The sequence below is a fragment of the Oncorhynchus tshawytscha genome, unplaced genomic scaffold (genome assembly GCF_018296145.1).
Source record: "Oncorhynchus tshawytscha isolate Ot180627B unplaced genomic scaffold, Otsh_v2.0 Un_contig_766_pilon_pilon, whole genome shotgun sequence".
Taxonomy (NCBI): Eukaryota; Metazoa; Chordata; class Actinopteri; order Salmoniformes; family Salmonidae; genus Oncorhynchus; species Oncorhynchus tshawytscha.
The window spans coordinates 51196-68219 of NW_024609833.1; the positions used below are offsets into that span (position 1 = coordinate 51196).

Below are 17024 nucleotides of genomic sequence, written 5' to 3' on the forward strand. Positions count from 1 at the left end.
TGGAAAGTTAGTACAGAATGGTTGGATCAACCCTTAAAGAGATGGGTGGGGCTAAGGCTTAATACGGTGTGAACAATGCTGAATTGGTGTAGACAAAGAAGAGCTCTCCAATAGTAGTACCAAAACATTGAAAGACGGTTTTCTCAAAAGTGAGTTTACAAGTGGATCAACTTTCAAGGCAGAATTATTTTCCCATTGTTTCCTCAAATGCAGTGTATGAAATACCATTTTGTAGCTCTGAGTCTCTCCTTCTATCGAATGTAAAAAAACAAGAAATTCAAATGTTGCTACATAAGACTGAATCCAGGTGGTGAGTCACATATGCTTAGCACTTGTTGGTTGCTTTTCCTTCATTCTGTGCTCCAACTCATCCCAAACCATCTCAATTGGTTTGAGGTCGGGTGATTGTGGAGGCCAGGTCATCTGATGCAGCACTCCATCACTTTCCTTCTTGGTAAAATAGCCCGTACACAGCCTGTAGGTGTGTTGGGTCATTGTCCTGTTGGAAAACAAATGATCAAATGTCCCACTAAGCCCAAACTAGATGGGTTGGCGTATCGCTGCAGAATGCTGTGGTGACCATGCTGATTAAGAGTGCCTTGAATTCAAAATAAATCACTGACAGTGTCACCAGCAAAGCACCCCCACACCATCTCACCTCCTCCTCCAAGCTTCCCAGTGGGAAACACACATGCAGAGATAATCTGTTCACCTACTCTGTGTCTCACAAAGACACGGTCGTTGGAACCAAAAATCTCACATCTGGACTCATCAGACCAAAGGACAGATTTGCACAGGTCTATTGTCCATTGATCGTGTTTCTTGGTGCAAGCAAGTCTCTTATTATTATTGTTTCCATTAATAGTGGTTTCATTGCAGCAATTCAACCCATGAAGGCCTTATTCACTCAGTCTCCTCTGAATAGTTGATGTTGCGATGTGTCCATTACTTGAACTCTGTGAAGCATTTATTTGGGCTGCAATTTCTGAGGCTGGTAACTCTAATGAACTTATCCCCCGCAGCAGAGAGCCAGTTTAATCAAAGAGCTTGATGGCTTTTGTGACTGCAATTGAGGAAACTTTCAAAGTTCTTGAAATTTTCCGCAGACTGAACTTCATGTCGTTTCTCTTTGCTTGTTTGATCTGTTCTTGCCATAATATGGACTTGGACTTTTACCAAATAGGACTATCTTCTGTATACCAACTCTTACCTTGTCCCAATACAACTGATCGGCTCAAACACATTAAGAAGGAAAGAAATTCCACAAGTTAACTTTTGACAAGGCACAGTTCATTGAAATGCATTCCAGGTGACAACCTCATACAGCTGGTTGAGATAATGCCAAGAGTGTGCAAAGCTGTCAAGGCAAATCAAATCAAATCAAATTTTGTCAAGGCAAAGTGTGGCTACTTTGAAGAATCTCAAATATAAAATATATTTTGATTTGTTTAACATGTTTTTGGTTACTACATGATTCCATGTGTAATTTCATAGTTTTGATTTTCTTCACTATTATTCTACAATGTAGAAAATAATAAAAAATAAAGAAAAACCCTGGAATTTGTAAGTGTGTCCAAATGTTTGACTGGTACTGTATATAAACCTTATTACTTTGGATTGTGGGGCAGTTAGATCACATATTTCATCACAAGTAATTACACTCAGACTAGCCTAATAAACGTTTATACACTCTCCTACTCGATGTGCAAACTATCACAACGCATTTGGATGACATTGCGATGTTCTTGAAGTCCTCTCTGGGCTGGAGGGGGATCAGTGGGAAAAGAGACCAAATGGCCGGAAAGGGGAAAGCCTTTCCCTCAGAGCACTTCTGCCCATGTTTGCCAAGAGGATATGCTGTAATGTATGACACTTCTGTTCAACAATGCACTATTATACCTTGAGATAAAGGAAGAATGACAAATTATTTAATGACAAACAGACTTGCAATTTATTGATCATTATTAAGGTAGGTATTGAAACTTGAAAGACAATCGTTACTGGGCACTGTGTTAATTTCTAACATTTGATGAGACATTATTTTAGTTGTCTCTCTAACATCTCCCCCCTCTCTCTCCTTTACAGGACAGCACCGGCATCAGGAAGGAGAAAGATGTCCCTCTGAGGGAGAAAGACAAGAACATTGATGCTGCTAACCTGGACGGTCTCCAAAGAATCACCACATTAAACTTGAAAGTGCCAATGGAGCTCAAAAATAATAAGTAATCTGAGTCAAGCATATCATCACATCTTCACACAGTCAACAGATTGCTAATTGTTGTTAGTGGTTGTCGCTTTTGAAAATGTTAGAGGTTGATGTTGAAGGTGGTGATTCTCCGGAGACGGTCAAAGTTGACAAACGGGACTCTGAACCAGGGGTTGTAGTGGGCAGGGCTTAAGGTTAGGCCATGGTGAAGAGGTGGGGCTTTAGGAGGAACTTAAAGATGGTGATGGACTCAAGAGTTACAGGTGGCTGGAGGGAGGGAGTTCCAGATCCTTGAAGCAAACCTGGAGAAAGTCCTGTAGGCGAAGCTCTGGAGCGTGGATCTGGGAACCACAAGGTGGCCTGCTGTGGTGGAACGGAATGAGGTGTGGGTTGGTAGCGGAGAAGGTCAGAGACGTAGGGACGGGGGGAGGTAGTGATGAGTTTTGTAAGTTAGAAGGAGGATCATGTAGTCAATGCGGTGGTAGACAGGGAGCCAGTGAGTTGGATCTGTGGACTCTGCATACTCTTTGGCCTGGATGGTATTACAGCTGTGTCACTGCAAGGCACAATTCGGTGGGAACTACAACTCACTCTGTGGAAACACACAAAATAGTTTTTTTGGACTTACTATAGTGCAGACCAACATTTAACAGAGCAATATATTATAACACGGAGAGAAAACCTATCCTCAAGATAAACATAATTTGTACACTTTAAAACATTTTATTTGACATTTTATTGAAGAATACGTTGTTTGAAAAGAATGGAAAGAAATAACTTCTTTACAAATTAACTAAGCTAGTATATTCTTTCAGGATGAATGGCTATGAATCCTTCATTTTAAAATCCCCCATAATGTATGAGGCAATCACAGATTGTACCTTTAATAGAGAAGAATATTTTGAACCCTTGCACAAAACAAACATTTCAGTGGCAGCACGGTTGAGCTGTATCTGCCCACTCTGTACACTGCTTGGTCATGGATGAGCAGTCTGGCAAGAACACAATCTTCTACTGCAGCCACTGTGAGAGGAGGAAAGACAGAACAACAAGTTTAAAGAAGGTCTGAAACAAAAATAAGTGAACCTGTCACGACTCCTACCGAAGGTGGCTCCCCTTCCTGTTCGGGTGGCGCTCGGCGCTCGTCGTCACCGGCCTATTAGCTGCCACTGATCCTTTTTTTCCCCCTTGTCTGTTTATTAGTAACACCTGTGTTTAATTAGGTTTATTGGTGGGTCTTTATTATCCAGCCGGCCCGCCCTACTGGGTGTGCAGGATTATTCTCAGTGTACATTTGTGCACGACTGTAGGTCACGGTTGTCCGTGTATGTGTGTATTTTCTGGACTGTTTAGTTCCCCGTGTTTTGGGGCATTGGTGTCAGTTTCACCTATGTGGTGAATTAAACGTATCGCTACACTGAACTCTCTGTTTCCTGCGCCTTACTTCTTCCTCCACTACACCCCGGGCATTACAGAACCTCTATTACTACTATGGTAATCTATATACGATTAAGTGTATGTCAATCACTGTAAATCACAGCCTGTTGACTTACATTCTGGTAATGTTTATGACATTTCAGCTGACACACATGAGAGGAAGGGGATCATGAATGCTGAAAGACACCGAAAGATGTTCAGATTTAAGGGTTGGGTATCCAGGTGTGTGTCGTGTGTGTGTGTGCTCAGTGGTGTAAAGTAATTATGTAAAAAACCTTGAAAGTATTACTTCGTTTTTTAGAGTATCTGTAATTTACTTTACATTTTTGACAACTATTACATCTACTTCACTACATTCCTAAAGAAAATTATGTACTTTTTACTCCATACATTTTCATTGACACCCAATAGTATTCATTACATTTTGAATGCTCAGAAGGACAAGAAAATTGTCTAATTAACACATTTATCAGGTGAACGTCCCTGGTCATCCCTACTGCCTCTGATCTGACACTCACTAAACACACACTTCATTTGTAAATTATGTCTAAGTGTTGGAGCGTGTCCCTGGCTATCCGTCATTAAAAACATTTTTTTTATCCCATCTAGTTTGCTTCATATAAGGAATTTGAAATTATTTCTACTTTTACTTTTGACACGTATATTCTCGCAATTACATTTACTTTTGATTCTTAGTATAGTTAAAACCAAATACTTAAACTTTTTCTCATGTAGTATTTTACTGGGTGACTCACTTTTACTTGAGTCAATTTCTATTAAAGGATCTTTACTTTTACTCAAGTATGTAGTGTTCTGATCTGTTGTCAAGGTCCACACACACACAGACTGTGAGGATGACACTGCTCAAGATAACAACAATAATATAAATATGACAGGGAAAAGTAGAACGATAACAGCCATATATGTTACTCAATCTACAAGTCAAATCAATTTAGCTAGCTAGCTAACGTTAGTTACAGATAACATGAACAAGCAAGCTATCTAATGTTACTCATCGTTCATCAGCTAACTCGCTAGCTACCTAAACCCACAGGTCATTCTAGCTAGTTAGTTAGTTATTTAGTTACATTATGGGCATTACAGTCAGACCTTAGCTACCTAGCTAACGTTCATTTAGTTAGAGAGGAAGATAATAGCTTGCTAGTTATCATTAGCTATTATAGCTAGCCAGCTACTAAGTTAACACTAACACTAACGTTATCTAGTAACACTACTGTCTTACCGATCAAACCAATGGTGGAGGAGGTGTGGAATATGTTATATTAGCTAGCTAGCTATCTCATTGGCTAAAGTTGGCTGGCTGCTGGTTGCTGCTGGTTAACCAATGAGCTCACTAGCTACACTAACCAAATCAGGACTGTCAACTAACCCTATAATAAACTGTGTCTCTCTATGGGTAGCCTGCCTAGTAACGTTAGCCCAAAAGTCAGTTTTGAAATTGGTTGCATGCTCGGGAACCTTAGCTGTGTGGGCACATTAAGTTTACATAGTCGACATTGAATGTGTATAGTAAGTGTGTGATAGCTGGCTAGCTACGCTAGGCCAGGCAACTAACCAGAGATATGAGAAGCATCCAAATCAAATCAAATCAAATTTTATTTGTCACATACACATGGTTAGCAGATGTTAATGCGAGTGTAGCGAAATGCTTGTGCTTCTAGTTCCGACAATGCAGTAATAATCCAACAGCTGAAAGACACTGATACTATATAGCTTTAACCCTTATTTTACCAGGTAAGCTGACTGAGAACACATTCTCATTTACAGCAACAACCTGGGGAACAGTAACAGGGGAGAGGGATGATCCAATTGGAAGCTGGGGATGATTAGGTGGCCATGATGGTGTGTGAAGGCCAGATTGGAATTTAGCCAGCACACCAGGGTTAACACCCCTAATCTTTCAAGAAGTGCCATGGGATCTTTAGTGACCACAGAGAGTCAGGACACCCATTTAACATTCCATCTGAAAGACAGCATCCTACACAGAGCAATGTCCCCAATCACTGCCCTGGGACATTGGGCTACTTTCTGGACCAGAAGAACGATTGCCTCCTACTGGCCCTCCAACAACACTTTCTAGAGATCGACCATGATCAACACTTCCTAGCTTCAGTGGTACGCCAGCAGTGGGATGCAGGGTGGTGTGCTAACTAGGTAACATAGGCCTCTAAAGCCTCTTAGTGATCCCTTCGCGTGCCAATCCCGTTAACGGGATTGATTTGACAACACCCAGTGAAATAGCAGTGCGCCAGATTCAATAACAGAAATACTCATAATAATAATTCATAAATCATACACGTGTTATATACCGGTTTAAAGATGAACTTCTTGTTAATCCAGCCACAGTGACAGATTTCAAAAAGGCTTTACGGCGAAAGCCAACCATGCTATTATCTGAGGACAGCACCCCATCAAACATACACATGAAAATCATAATTCAACCCGCCAGGCACAACACAAGAGTCAGAAATAACATAATGCATGCCTTACCTTTGAAGATCTTCTTCAGTTGGCACTCCAATATGTCCATTAAACATCACAAATGGTCCTTTTGTTCGATAAATTCGGTCGTTATATATCCAAAATGTCCATTTATTTGGGGTGTATGATTCAGAAAATACACCGGTTCCAACTCGCGCAATATGACTACACATTATCTAATTAGTTACCTGTAAACCTGATCCAAACATTTCAAACAACTTTCCTAATCCAACTTTAAGTATTTTTAAACGTAAATAATCAATACAATTTAAGACGTAATAAACTGCGGAGAGGAGCGTGCTTTTCAGGTCACGCTCCTCTATCAAACAGCACACTTCATTTGACCCTTTTTCTGAACAGGGCTGCTGCTTAATTTCTCAAAGGAAAAACATCAACCAATTTCTAAAGACTGTTGACATCCAGTGGAAGTGATAGGAACTGCATGCAACTGCCTTCCCAATGAAAACCCATTGAAAAGAGTGCCCTCAAAAAAACAATTCCTGGATGGTTTGTTCTCGGGGTTTCGCCTGCCAAAAAGTTCTGTTATACTCACAGACATCATTCAAACAGAAACTTCAGAGTGTTTTCTATCCAAATATACTAATAATATGCATACCTAGCTTCTGGAACTGAGTAGCAGGCAGTTTACTTTGGGCACACTTTTCATCCGGATGTGAAAATAGTGCCCCCTAGCCTTAAGAATTTTTAAAGCTTTGCTAAAATCCTATTTCTGGTTGTTGTGGGCTGTCAAAAATTGCAAACTGTGTTGAAACGAGAGAAAATAAATGGTGGTTCTGCAATTGACTATTCATAGAAATGGACATGGGAGAGTACTGAAACTGGCTAGCTATTTTTTATCACTCTAAACTCTAATAAACAACTGACTTTTGATAGGTAGAATATTTTTTTATGACTTCAGATTAAAATAGCAGAGAAGTAGACAAAGATTTCACATGCTCGTATTAGGGGGAGTGGTCAAAATGGCAGTTGTTTCTAAACATACATTTTTGTTTTGTTTATGCGGTTACTAAAACAGCTGCAATGTTGTTTGGTACCAGATAATTCTGTTCTGATTACAGATTTCAATAGCTTGGAAGCAGTGGAGGCTGGTAAGAGGAGCTATAGGAGGACGGGCTCATTGTAATGGCTGGAATGGAATAAATTGAATGGAATAACAAATGTGGTTTCTATATGTTTGATATCTTTCAATTTATTCCATTCCAGCCATTAAAATAAGCCTGTCCTCCAATAGCTCTTTCCACCAGCTTCCACTGCAGGGAAGAAGACCTAGATGTCATAACCTCCAATCTCTTGCCTAAATTGTTGGGAAAGTGGTCAAAGTAGCTGATTTCTGTCAAAGGTTACATGAATAGAATAAAATGTTGGGAGTGATGATATCACAAATGGACCTTTAGAATGCTGAGGAAATCCATTGAAAGTGGATGGAGGACAAAAAGACAGACAAAAAGGTTAACACTTAAAAGTATAAAATATATTAAAAAGGTGAATTTAAGCAACTCAATCGAGACCAGTCTACACTTGTTAAAGTTTGAAAGGCATTTCTAGCTTAAATGCGTAAAAGGATTAGTGTGCTGAAGAATAATACTAATAAGTTAGAAATATGTAAAAGATTTATGGTGAGGACTCTTGCTTCGCAAGCCCCACTACACAGTAAAAAAAATGTCTAGTTGTTTTTTAGTTGGCCCAAAATGTTCTCCAAACGTAGGCCAAAATTCAGTCATCTAAAAATTATGTGTTGCTCAAATTGTCTAATTTCATCATTCAATTAGAAATTATTATTTAGGCATCTTACCAAAAAAAAGGCTTTGAACACAGTGCTTTAAACATAAAATATTTTATCTTACAGTGCCTTCAGAAAGTGTTCATACCCTTTGACTTAGTCCAGATTTTGTTGTGTTACATCCTAAATTCAAAATGGATTAAATTGTTTGTTTTTTCTCACCCATCTACACACAATAGCCCATAATGACAAAGTGTAAACATGTTTTTAGACATTTTTACAGATTGAAAAATAAACACAGAAATATCAAATTTGAATAAGAATTTACACCCCAGAGTCAATACATGTTGAATCAGCTTTGGCTGTGATTACAGCTGTGATTATTTCTGGGTAAGTCTCTAAGCTTTGCACACCTGGATTGTACAATATTTGCACATGTTATTTTTTTATTCTTCAAGCTCTGTCAGGTTGGTAGTTGATCAATGCTAGACAGACATTTTCAAGTCTTGCCATAGATTTTCAAGCTGATTTTAGTCAAAACTGTAACCAGGACACTCGTTAACATTCAATATAATATTTTTAAGCAACTTGGTAAGCAGTGTATATTTGGCATTGTGTTTTGGGTTATTGTACTACTGAAAGGTACATTTTTCTCCCAGTGTCTGTATCAGACTGAACCAAGTTTTTCTCTAGAATTTTGCCTGTGCTTATAGCTAAATATTGTTTATTTTTATCCAAAAACTCCCTATGATGCAGCCACCACCATTATAGAAAATATGAACATTTACCAATAGGTTCCTTCTTTGCGAGGCATTGGAAAACCTCCCTGATCTTTGTTGTTAAATGTGTTTGAAATTCACTGCTCAACTGAGGGACCTTACATATAATTGTATGAGTAGGGTACAAAGATGAGGGAGTCCTTCAAAAATCATGTTAAACACTTTTATTGAGTCTATGCAACTTATTTTGTGACATGTTGAGCCAATTTTTTACTTACTGAACTTATTTAGGCTTGCCATAACAAAGGGATTGAATACTTGAGTACTTATTACATTTGAGCTTATCATTTGTTATTAATTTGTACAATTTATAAAAACATAATTCCACTTTGACATTATGGGGTATTGTGTGTAGGCCAATGACACAAAATCTAAATTTAATCAATTTTAAATTCAGGCTGTAACACAGCAAAATGTGGAAAAAGTCAAATACTTTTTGAAGGCACTGTACATATTTGACACACGTTGACATACATGATTGCATTGTTGTGCATGTTCATTTATACATTAACTATAGAGGAAAAACAAAAACTTGCTGAAATAAATAAATGAAGAGAGAATAGTCAGATTAACTGATAATTGACACAGACATGGTGGCAGAGCAGGAAGTGCAGAATACCATGAAACAAGAGGTAAGTTCAAATCCCAGGTGAGGACATGTTGAACAATAATTACTGCATTAATGATCATGTACAATATAATTATTTGTGTCAAATATGTAAGTTGAAAGCAGTGTTTGTTTGCACAGCCTTTCTTAGTTAAGTTGTAAAAAATAATGAACATGAATGAACATATGAGACACGTTGAGCAAATATCGTTTTAAATTCACAGAATTCTTGCCAAAGTTTTCAAGATGGAGCTAAGTTTGGGCCAACTAAATGTGTTTAGTTCAGGTGACACTTGGAACGAAAAGTTGAGTAAACTAATAAAAGGCTGTGCAACCAGTTACTTAATAATAATTAGTTGAAACAAATACATTTTTTTACGGTGTAATAAAAAAAAATCCAAGTATATGTCTCATACGTACTTGCTAAAAACATTTTATTCCTCTACTACCTGTTTGAATCCATGCATTTGGTTTTGTTTAAATAATCTGCAGGTCCAAGATACTTTATTGTAGTATCTATAATTGACTAATCTCACTTCATTGTGATTTAGATGAAACATCGTCCTGAAGCTTCGTTTGCAGATCCAAGCAGATGTTGCAGTCAATCCAGAACTCCTCAGTGTAGTTGCTCCCGTCAATTATGTTTGTTTTGAAATGCCTCATGGACAGTGCGCACCATGGCAACTAACTGTTGCCATATCGTTTGCATGCTAGCTGTTTTTCTCATTCCTCTTCTATTAGCCAGCTGGTAATACTCTCGTCAGTTTATTTCAATAGTCTTAAAATAAATGAACCGCGATGATTAGAGCAAATACATAAATATTGTGTCCTGTAATGTCTGGCCCAGAGAGAATCGTTGATTACCTTTAAGTAAAGAATAATGAGTTTACGGCTTAACAAATCATAGCAAGGTAACAATGAAACTATTCTATTAATGTAGCTGTACCATGCTTGTGGTAAAGTAAAGCCAGAGCCTGTGCAGTACACTAGATTTGGCCTCTTTGTACACAGTTCCTAGGTTGTGCTAGGGGCGGAGTTAGCTGATAATGTTTTTACAATGAGGTTAGCAGCCTTAAAATTGTATGTCAAGACGATTTTAGTGACTGCATTAATTGATTAACATCATAGAGAAAATACCTAAATATGGCCAACAGCTTGATATCGGTATATTGATTGATATGATTCAACTTGAGCAGTTTGATTGATTGATATGATTCAACTTGAGCAATTTGAAGGTTAACACCCTAATAATTTACAAATAATCATCATGGAATAATATTGGAAGGAAAAATGGGGCACGTAAAGGATCCTATGTTTTATCTATTTATTGTACCGTAAGATGAAGTGTCTGATGAGCCCACAAAGCACTCAGTGGTGTTTGGGATACCATTGACAAGCCAGTACACTTCTATTTATCTTACAACAACAAACACTTAGGGTTACCAGATGGTTGATGTCTTCACTCCCCCACAACACGACACTCCCCTGATCCTGATAACCATCTAAAAGCTATACATTTGGAAAATGCAAATTAACAGATTTCAGAGCGGCAGAAACACACTAGAGCACATGGGGGAAAGAGAAGCTGGGAATTAAACAAACAGAAGGAAAAAAAACATCAACAACAAGGCGCTCTTGAAACAGCAATAGCTCAGTTTTGCTTCAAATCTCGAAAACATGTGGAAGGTCCTTTGAAGCGCGTGGGGAGCAGTTGACGTGGCTGCAGACCTTCTCATTGTTTACTTTTCAACCCCTAACCTCCTTCCTCCAATAAAAAAGGGAAAATGTTAAACCTTACAGCAGTGCACATCGGCTGACTTCATTACGGCCAGCTAAGTGAAGACTTCCTAATTCGTCCCCCTCTAGAGCATCTCCTGTGTGGTTTCAAACACTCCCACTTCCAGCAAGGAGATCCCCCCCAAGCGGGACCTAGTCCACACTAATAGTTGCAATTGGGGCCTGAAAACCAAAACCAGATACCCCCTTACATAAAATCACGCTTAACCAAAAAGCACACGAAGGCCACCTGCAATATGTAAGTGTAACTTTTTAATCAAATGAATTACAGTTTCAAAAGTGAGTCGATATTATTTTATCATTATAATTTGCTCTCTGGCTAAATTTAAACCTCGGGCCCGAGCCATTATTTTGAAGGGCTGGAAGATGATGACTCTCTAGAGAGGGGAATGCATTGGGCAAGAGGGGCTGGGTGTATTTTTCTTTCTGTTTTTCACCTGTCTTCAGATAGTGTTTCCTTTAAAGTCGAGCAGTAGGGATTTACTGGGCTGCTGTCTTCCGGGACCCAGTGGAATATAACATTAAACCGCGGGGAGGAGAGAAAACCTGTAGCGCACTAAAATAAAGTTATGTCAAAACCATTCTGCTCTTCCTGCAGTCTTTTCTCAACCTTGCAAGTATCCTCCAAGGAACTGAGAACATTACAAGCCATTCAGTTTATATGAATGGGCACTAACAGACTTTTTCGCCATTTTGATATGTCTAAATTTGCAGGCATATCCTGTGGTCCATCAGGCACAGCCTTAGTTTCAATTTAGTGTCTCCCCGAAGACCCTGTCTTCCTATTTCAAGTGGAAATTGTATAAGGGTTTTACCCCCATTCACATATAACTGCTTCAAAAGCTGGGGATCACTCTTTTACTTGGGAGATGAACGAGCTGACATTTTGATGTTTTGAGCAGGCTGGCAAATCATTTATAATCATCAAAAAAAGACTTACTGTGATAAAGAAAGCTGGAAGGAGGGGATATCCTTGTGGTGGCCTGCTCGTGCCTGCTCCGTTCAACGCAATGTGTTGTCTCTCATTGTAAGGCAAAGCAAAGATCTAATAGTCAAAGAAAAAAGAGAGGATGTCTTATTTTAATTACATTGATTGAACAGAGGTCTATAAAAGTTTGTGAAAAACACTGATCTTTTTATTGCATCAGGCTTGCATTAAACTACCCTCAAAAGGTCTTGTATAGAGACTCCTGCCAAGGGAATCATTTCTGATGATCTTTTGAACAGCAGCGCTGCGTTCCTCCTTTGTTCACACAAATCTGGTAATTTATCCAGAAACAGATGTGTTGAGAATGAGTCATGCTGGAGGACATGATCATGGTATTAACTGGATTATTAACTGGAATGGCTTTATTTCACTTTGTGGTCATTATCTATACTGTACTTCTTTATGTGTGGAATAATTATGACAATCAGCAGCAGTAATATCCTCATCTTTGTAGCCAGCAACTTACTCGTCATCATTAATAACTTCAAACTGTCTCTAGAATTCCTGAATATAGAGTTATTTTGTAGCCAAGTAAACTTAAATCAATAGAATGCATTCCTATAAACACAGCCTTCCTGATAATCACAGCAATATGTGTTTGGGAAACACAATCTTACCCCATCAAAGATATTTGCTCTTTGCAGCTGTTATAATTCCCTTGACTAAGTGCACTTTAATTGTTGTGAAGTATGTATGGCATTTGTAATTGTTTATGTTCACAGTTGTAACGCCTATTTGCAGCCACATTGGATACTAGAGAAAATCTGCAGCATAGACCTACAGTAGAGTAAGCTGCGTATTGAAAGTTGGGTCACACTTTAGTTGGATAGTCCAGATAGTCCATCTGTAGATGCTCTGTAGATGCTCTACAGATGGTAATACTATAAACAAACAATCTATCTGTTGATAAGCAACTGCTTGCTAAGGTTGCGGTTAGGGTTAAGTTTACAATAAGGGTTAGGGTAAGGCTTAAGGTTAGGGTTAGTAGATATCGTTGAAATGTTAGTGAATCTACAGATGGACTATCCAAATAAAGTGTTACCGATAGTTGCTATTATATTCTTTGGACACGAAGAACGAAAATGCTACACAATTTGTGACACCCCTGTCTGTAACACAAAAAGTAGACAACATTATCTACAGTCATTCAGGTAGGTTTTGCATGGAAACAGAAGCAGAAGCCCCTCGTAATAAGCCCCTCGTAATAAACAGTCAATGACGTTACTGGTAAATAATGATAGTATTTTTTAGTGGATGTACATATTGATTTACCTGCTCGTCGTTGGTGGATTTCCCAGTTCCAACACACCTCAGCTGGCACTCGTGCAGGTCACCTGTGATTACCCAGCAGTGGCGGCAAAACCTCCAGGAGATGATGCAAACTGCCGTTTTCAGTAAGGGATATTGTGTTGAAAGTTTCAAACAAATGATTTAATTTGTCAACTGATAAAAGCAATATTTGACGATTGTAGACTACACATCATTGGTAGGAAAAATATATATTGAGGCAGCATAGGCCCGAGCGCTGGCCTATATTTTCAGCCCTGTTAACATTATCAGAATGTTTGGCCTACGCATTAGTAGCCACCTAATTGATATGCTTTGGCTATTTCGATATGAAGAATAAACATCAAATTAGATATTTAGGCATGTAAATGAGCCTCATTAGAATGAATGGCTTCGTGTCCTGGAGATGTACCATATGAACCCTGTCTGTATGATGAGCTATAATATCAAGATGTTCAAAATTATATAGTATTTAGACATGGCCTCACATCAATAACTTATGATGCTCTCCCTGTCTCCTGATGCCATTCCATGTCAGATCCCTTTCAGCAATTAGCCTTGAACTGGGGAAGATGATCGTCTCGAGTTTCCCCTCGCAGCCCCCCCCCCCTCCCCCGTTGAATCTTTCCCCTTGCGTCCTAATTAAGACCTTAATGCCCCAACCCAGGGGAATGTGCCACCCCCCCAATAGCAAATAGCAGGTTTAGGAAGGTGGGTGGGGGAATTATCTGCCCTGGTTCAGTGGTGGACAAACCTGATAATTCCCTGACAAAGCAGTTGTAGTGAGTAAATGGGACAGATGTGCAGATGCTTAGTACGAAGTTTCCTGGATGTTTTAGATGTCCTATTCATTGTAACTGTACTATGTGGTATTTTGGCTTTGAACTGTAAAGTATTTTCTATAGCTAATCCTACCTAAAACTGTTATGGTTTTACGATTAATTGAAATCTCTTGAGTTTTGCACAGGTGCACATTTTTCATTTGCTCTCTAGCAATGACCCATCAAGACAGGTCCTCAATGTCAAAGATTTCCTCACAGGTGGCCAATTAACTCAGACTTCAGCCACATGCAAAGTAGTATTAGACTCACTCAAAGAATTCCAAACGCTACCGCGCAACTGACCACTGACAATTTTGAACTAGTTGTGTCAGTGTCACAAGGCATCCTTGAAGAAGTGCACGGACACTTTAGACACCATGTATTTTCACCTTGCCCGTGGTACGTCAAACATTCCGAGATCCACCGCTTGTTCGGATCAAGACAGCGCTACTACAACACAAGCCCTCACCATTTGTAAATGATGCAGCCTTTTTTATTTCGGCCCACATACGTCGTAATGTTCACGTAAGCCTCGCCTTGACCCTCCTTATGACTGACCTGGACTAGCGCCCACAGACCATCTGTAAGCTACCCCGGGCAATTATACAGCCTGGGGATTAAAAGAGAGCTGTCATTAGGATGTGCTCAGACTGCTTACAGATACCAGCCTGCAGTTTTGGCCCTGGGCCAGGCCAGCAAATGGGGCTGGATCCGTGAGGAGAGAGCTGGGGGCCTAAGGGGGCCTGTGGTCCAGGGACTGGGGGCCGTGGGGGATAATTAGACAGTTTTGTCCGGGGTTTGTTTATATAAATGGCCAGCTCAGCCCTCTCCTTTGCCCCACAGCTCCTTGGTAATGATCATGTCCAACAGGTGGCATGGTAAATGGAAGGGGGTATGAAATGGATAGCGTGTTTCCTGCTTCCAATGTCTCCTTTTTTGGGGGGGTGGCTTCCTTTCCTCATCCAAACCACCCTCTTATCAGTCATAGAACCCCAACCCCATGGTCTGTGGGCGCTAGGACTGTAAGGTAAAGGAGTGCTGGTTATTTGCCACTGGTTATTTGCCACTATCTCATCTCTAACCTAGCTAATCTAGCATTCTCCAGGGACTGGGACCTCGGGTCGGAAGGTTGAGCTTGCAGGGGAGGACTACCAACCAGGAGGCTTTTAGTAAAGTTAAATTGAGTATAGGGCAATAGAAATATGGGCCAAATACTTTTTTCACTCTGAGAAAAAGAGTCAACAGAAATGGTACATTGCCTTCTTGTACGTGCACCACCCTTATCCATCAGAATGATATTTTAAATAGATTAATTAAAATTGAAATTGAATGAATTTTGAGAGAAAGATTTTGAACCTAGATGGGACCATACATTCTAATGCTAAATTAAAGTATAATGTAAGTTTAGTCAATGCTTTGGGTTTAAATCCCTACTATGCGCTATATGATAAATCATAAGGAGCATATTTGAGGATGTGTAGAGAAAATACCTTTTGGGGTTGTAAGAAGACAATTATATCTCTCCAATCTTTCATTTTTTCTCTCCATTCAGGATCTGCAAGCTGTGTTTAAGGCCTGTTGTAAACCCTGGATTAAGTCATCTTTGACATCAGAGGTTGAGTAGAGCTCTGCACACAAATCTCTTGTATCCTGACGAAAGGGGGTGCAGGGGGGAGGGAGCACATCGTTGGGGACCCCTCAACTCCAGGCCCCAATTTACTGTCATATAATGGATCATTGGGGGAATAGAGAGAGAAAAGAAAAAAAGGGCACATACTAATTTACTACCATCCCAGAATTCACTGGAATAGTGGAAGAGCCCTGTGGCCGTTCCGTGGACAATACTTTTTTATTTTCTTCTATTTTTTCTCCCACAAATCACTTTATAATTCAAATGGCCCGTCGGCCAGAAATGTGTGATTATCTTGTTATGTCAGAAGTTCGGGCAGCGGATTTGTTTTTGGGGCACGAAGAGCATACAATAAAGAATGTCCACATGGCTTTTAGCAAGTAGCGACCTATATCTGGTGTCGTTAGCGGTCGGTTCAGTCAGTTGTGTACGGCTTATGTGGAGACGAGACTCCATATTTAAAGTCTTTGGAGAGTCAGTAAGGCTTCTGAAGGGCCATGTCTGGCTTGGAGTCCTCAAAACTCTGGGTCAGGTCACTCCTGCCCAGCACTTGGTGTTTTTTGGGGGTATTTTTGAAGGAGAACATTCATCCAGTAGAGCTTTGTGTAGGATGGGCTGAAGGGAAGGTTAAGGCCTTTAGGTTGGAGTGATATACTGCAAGGCCAGAGAGGCCAGGCTGGGGCTGTGGACACTTGCCACAGCCAAAGGAGGATGGAACCATTGCAGCAGTGCAGAGCAGCAGACACCAGACTGCCCGCTTGACTGGTAGAGAGACAAGCTTTCCTCTTTCAAGGCCAAAAGAGGCCAAGAGCTCAAGACTCCCCAAAAACAAAACAAGTCCAATAATAAGGACTCAAAGGATATATGGAGAAGGGGCATCTATTGTATATAGTTTTTTCAAGTTATCTTATCTACATCTGGTTCACTTGACAACTTAGGCGCCTTTCTCTTAAATGACTAAATAAATACATTTTTATACTAGGTCATAAAAATGGCAAGAGATCTCTCCTTTATGACACAAGTGTCATTGCTGTCAATGCACCAACCATGGTATCCCAATTCATAAGTTATTAAAGTCAATTGCATTTTTTATATACTCCACTTTTCCCCCCTCTTTTCCACAGAGTTTCATCTCTGAAAGAACATGGAAAGATAATCTGAGCGGTGGGTGGTACTGGTTCACGGGCATGGCAGGTCACAGGAACTGAAACATTGCCGGGGTGAGGCTA

At 39.8% G+C, this 17024-nt stretch overlaps 1 long non-coding RNA gene across 1 annotated transcript; it reads right to left on the reverse strand.

The window, feature by feature from the left end:
• Window positions 1-1784: 1784 nt before the first annotated feature.
• On the reverse strand, window positions 1785-12093 carry LOC112218053. Its single transcript, XR_002948551.2, has 3 exons — window positions 12010-12093; window positions 3088-3229; window positions 1785-2798 (listed from the first exon to the last, which is right to left on the reverse strand). It is a non-coding gene; the product is annotated as an uncharacterized LOC112218053 (long non-coding RNA).
• Between the last annotated feature and the right edge of the window lie 4931 nt (window positions 12094-17024).